The following is a 5,714-nucleotide window of genomic DNA, read 5'->3' on the forward strand; positions in this document are numbered from 1 at the left end:
GTAGCCACGCCTCCGTTCTATTGACCTCTCTTCTCTCCTGGAGCTTCCAACTTCCCGCCTAACTACCTGGGGGGATACTGGAAAACTGAGTCCTTCAAGCGGCAGGAAAGATGGACCTCAAACTAAGGCGTGCACGCGACTTTGGTCATAGGAAAATTACAGCTTTTGGATGGAAGCAGTGGGACTGATGTGGAGCCTGACACAAGGCCATTTGTGAATCTCCTCCACAGCTTCCAATTCGGTACTCAGACTTCAACTGATCCCTTCTCCCATATATTTCCCCTGAAGTTTTGCAAGTTGTAAACCATCCATGCTAGTTTATTTGAACTTTCCTTCCCTAAAATTTGCTGCAGTATGACCATCGGACATCCCCATTATTGGTTTTTTATGAGTACTAGTTAAATCCGTAGTTTTTTACGTGACTGGAATACACAAAATATTGTGCTAGGCTTAAAAGATACAAAGGTAAAAATTAAAATTAATTTTGAGCTTGCACAATCAACAAGTATTTAATTTTAAGTGTCTTATATGTGTCAGGCACTATGCTAAATGTTGGGTATAAAAATAAGAATCTAAGCCCAAAGGCTTATGTTCTCACTGATAAGTAAATATAAGAAATATACAAATATCATTTATTAAGTGCTTGCTATATATAATTACAATTTGAGGCACTGAAGAGAAAAAGACAAAAAAATGGAATCCCTTATTCTTTTTTTTTTTTTTTAACATTTTATTTACAAAACATGCATAGGTAATTTTTTCAATATTGACCCTTGCAAAACCTTCTATTCCAAATTTTCCCCTCCTTCCCCCCACCCCTTCCCTAGATGACACATAGTTAAAATACATGCTAAATATGTTAAATTATATGTTAAATCCAATATATGTATACATATTTATACAGTTATCTTGCTGTACAAGAAGAATCAGCTCTAGAAAGGGGGAAAAAAAACCAAAACCTAAGAAGGAAAACAAAAATATAAGCAAACAGTAACAGAAAGAGTGAGAATGCTATGTTGTGTTCCACACTCAGTTCCCATAGTTCTCTCTCTGGCTCTTTTCATTACTGGACAATTGGAACTGATTTAAATCAAATCAGCTCACTGTTGAAGAGAGCCCCGTCCTTCAGAATTGATCATTATACTCTTCTTGTTGCCATATATAATGATCTCCTGCTTCTGTTAATTTCATCTAGCATCAGTTCATGTAAGTCGCTCCAGGCCTCTCTAAAATCATCCTGCTGATCTTTTCTTATAGAATAATAATATTCCATGACATTCATACACTGTAATTTATTCAGCCATTCTCCAATTGATGGGCATCCATTCAGTTTCCAGCCACCACAAACATTGTTGCATTTGTGGGTCCCTTTCCCTCCTTTAAGATCTCTTTGGGATATAAGCCCAGTAGCTGGGAAGCCCTTATTTTCAAAGCAGGGAGACAACAGGTGTAGATATATACAAAAAAGGTGAACGAAAATGTCAGGGGAAGATACTAGCAGGTAGAGGGAAGAAGCAGAGCATATCACTGATGCAATCCTGTATTAGAGTTGGGAGCCCTTAAAGCACGGATCTGATGAAGAAGGAAGAGTGGTAGGGTGGGGCAAAATTTGAAGTCTCCCTTTTATAAGATTTTTTGGGGAAGAAATTAGCTCTTATCTCTGCCTCCTTGGGGTTTGTTAGCATAAGCACATCATTTCAGAGTTGTTGGAAGAACTCTAAAGTTAATGCCATCTCAAAATTATTAGTAACTTTTGATGTTTTGCTGGTCTGGAAATGGGAGATCTTGCATTTGTCTAGGATTTACATATTATAGAACCAAGGATCCTAACAATGCCTTAGATGACTTATGATTCAGTATCAGGTTGTGAATTTTGGTTAACATATGGTGCAATTTGTAAATTATGTTTCTTTGATTTTTGGAATGGTTTGTATATGCCTTCTAGATTTCCCTTTGCAATATTCCTTCCTGCTGTTGACTCTTATACTTACTACTTAAAAACTTACTATAGGGCTGGAGGTTGGAGGAGGGAAAAGAGAGGTTGGCCAAAGGAACCAGAGCAAGACACATTTTTCATTCATAATTTCTTTGAAGAGATGAGGATTCTGAAGGGACAGTTGATATTTTATCCTTTCCAATTGTTCAAATATATTTTACTTTCTAAAGTTTATTGACTTTTGTGTTTGTTCTTTAAAGTTTCAAATTTCAAAGTATTTTTCAACAGGAATGCTCAAAAGTACTCAATTCCATTAATAACACATTTCCCCCTTACAGAATTATATTCCATCTCTCAGGGCAAGTTGTTAAGCTTTAATTTGTTGCCTTACAGTAGTTGCTGCCAATTCATGTGTGATCCTGACGGTTGTCAATCAATATGCTCTTATTAAGTGCTGAGTCCTATACTAAGTACTGGATATACAAACAGTTCCTGCTCTCAATGGGTCTACATTCCAGTGGTGAGACAATATACCCATAATATATTAATTATAGATCAAAATGTTGTGAAAGAGGAAGGCATTAATGTTGGGGGTGAGTTAACCAAGAAAAAGCTTCTTAAATTAAATGAGATTTGAAATAAGTCTTGAAGATAGGGAAAATAAGTGAAGGGAAGGAGGAAGAGCATTTCAGGACATAAGGTTTCCTTGGTACTTGAACTTTCTAGGTACTGTAGTATTTTTTTTTTTTCTTTGAATTCTGATTATAACATTTCTAGTATTTTTTTTTTTTTTTTTGTCCTTTCAGTAGTGGGTTCTATTTTTACTTTTTCTCTGGTTCTAAAATGTTCAAGCATTTTTAATTTACAATTTTAAAAAATATGGCATGTAGTTGTTTTGTTTTTCTGTTCATTCTTTGTTTCAGGGAGCCAAGTGATTCTTAAATTCTCTATATTTGACCTGTTTCCCAGGCCATTTGTTTTTAATTGTATGTTCCTTAAATTTTCTTTGATATTTTCAATCTTTTGATTTTGTTCTAATATTTCTTGAAGTCATTAGTCCTGTTTGCTCCATTTTAATTTCTAGTGTATTTGCTAGTTGGCTAAGCTTTCCACCTTGTAAGCTATTTTTCTCCTAATTTTTCTCTAGTTTTTTCATAAACTATAATATTTTTTCATAGTGTCTGTGTCCTTATATTCTAATCTCTAGCCTCAATTCCTGATTTAGAACTTTGTGTTAAGAATAGGGTCCTCCTGGGGCAGCTAGATAGAACACCAGCCCTGAAGTCAGGAGGACATGAGTTCAAATGTGGTCTCAGACACTTAACATTTCCTAGCTGTGTGACCCCGGGGAAGACACTCCATTTCAATTGCCTCAGCAAAAAAAAAAAAAAAAAAAAAGGCTCCTCTCCTCCATATACTCTCCCCTCTCCCCCCATTATTCTTTTGAAGCTCAGTTTGGCCATTTCTGGGCCTTTGCCACTGATTTTCACACCCCAGTTCTTTTTGCTGCGTCCCTGTATTCAGAGGATTGACAGGTTCCAGGCATCTCTGAACTGTGCAGATTAGCGTGCTACAATCTTTAAGCCTACTTGAATGTAGGAAATTGATTTAGGAAATTAAAAACTGCTGTCTTGTTTGTCCCTGATTTAGGCCATTTTTTTTTTTCATATGGTTGATAGCTTAGATTTCTTCCTTTGAAAACTTTCTATTATGTAGCTTTGAGCAGAATGATGTGTGTTGTTTTTTTGTGTTTTTTTTTTTTTTTTTTTTTTTTTTGCCTGCTAGAGCATTTCCCCATAAGAGTACTTCCTTAGGGTACTCCTTGCTCTTGACCCTAACTAACTTTGTGATTAGAGTCCTGGGAGCTTCTGACTCTTTCTTAGTTTCCCCTGGCTTGCCCACTCTCCAAGAACACAGTACTGAAAGCTTCAAGTAATCCCCCAGACTATGATGGGCTGTTGGCTTATTCACTTGAGCTTGCACTGGCTTCCTTGATAGGCCTCCTTTCCTAAAGCCTTGAGGCTTTCTGCGTGTCTTTTTCTGCAATATTGGACAAGGTGAAGCTTCTTACTGTTTTTCTTTTGATTTCTTGAATATTATTTAATAAATATAACCTTTGGTTCCCAGAGCCAATTGTACAGGACTCTTCCTCATTGGTGTAAATCAGTGCTCTGCATGAAAGGTGGGAATGGAAGGGAAAAGAGATTCTAACTCTTCTGCTTCCAGCCTCACCAGAGAGAAAAGAGGTTTGATTCCACCCTCTCCTCATGTCAACAAAGAGAAAACTGGAGAAGTTAAAATATACAACTTTGGTCAGGTTCCTATTCCCAGAGATATACCAGAGATCTCAAGGAATTTCTACTTTGTGTGAGATCTGAGACTTACTCTCTTGATGGAGCTGTTATCCCTCTCAGAAAGGGAGAGCTCATTCAATCATGGATATATATTTATATGTCTACTTTCTCTGACTTATTTTTGTTATCAACTTGGATAATTTGTCTATTTTGTTGGTTTTTTCATAGAACCAGTTCTTAGTTTTATTAATTAATTCAATAGTTTTTTTACTTTCAATTTTATTAATCTCACCTTTTATTTTTTGAATTTCAAGTTTTGTGTTTGTCTAGGGTTTTTAAAAATTTGTTCCTTTTCTAACAATTTTAGTTGTAAGCCCAATTCGTTGGCCCTCTTTTTCTCTATTTTATGCAAGTAGGCCTGTAGAGATATAAAACTTCCCCTTATTACTGCTTTGGCTGTATCCCACACATTTTGGTATGATGTCTCATTATTGTCATTCTCTTGGGTGAAGTTATTAATTATGTCTATGATTTGCTGTTTTACCCAATCATTCTTTAGTATAAGATTATTTAGTTTCCAATTATTTTGGGGTCTATTTTCCCCTGGCTTTTTATTAAATGTAATTTTGATTGCATTGTGGTCTGAAAAGGATGCATTTACTATTTCTGCCTTACTGCATTTCATTTTGAGGTTTTTATGCACTAGTATATGATCAATTTTTGTATAGGTTCCATGAACTGCTGTGAAGAAAGTATACTCCTTTCTGTCTCCATTTAGCTTTCACCAAAGATCTATCATATCAAACTTTTCTAGTATTCTATTTACCTCTTTGACTTCTTTCTTATTTATTTTGTGGTTTGATTTATCTAATTCTGAGAGTGCAAGGTTGAGATCTCCCACTATTATAGTTTTGCTGTCTATTTCTTCTTGCAGCTCTCTTAATTTCTCTTTTAAGAATTTAGATGCTGCACCACTTGGTGCATATATGTTTAATATTGATACTGCTTCATTATTGATACTACCCTTTAGCAGGATATAATGCCCTTCCTTATCTTTTTTAATTAGATCAATTTTTGTTTTCGCTTGATCTAAGATGAGGATGGCTACTCCTGCTTTTTTGGTTTTGCCTGAAGCATAATAGATTCTGCTCCACCCTTTTACTTTTACTTTGAATGTCTCACCCTGTTTCAGGTGTGTTTCCTGTAAACAACATATAGTAGGATTCTGACTTTTAATCCAGTCTGCTAACTGCTTCCTCTTTATGAGGCAGTTTGCCCCATTCACATTTATGGTTAGAAGGACTAATTCTATATTGCTTGCCATCCTACTAATCCCTGCTTATGCTTTTCCCCTTTCCTTCCCTCTTACCCCCCCCACCCAGTATTAAACTTGTGAACACCACTTGCTTTTCACAGCCCTCCCTTTTTAGTATCCCTTCCCCACCTTAAAGTTCCTCCCCCTATTTTACCCCTTTTCCTCACAA

The sequence above is a fragment of the Sminthopsis crassicaudata genome, chromosome 4, assembly GCF_048593235.1.
Source record: "Sminthopsis crassicaudata isolate SCR6 chromosome 4, ASM4859323v1, whole genome shotgun sequence".
Classification (NCBI taxonomy): Eukaryota; Metazoa; Chordata; class Mammalia; order Dasyuromorphia; family Dasyuridae; genus Sminthopsis; species Sminthopsis crassicaudata.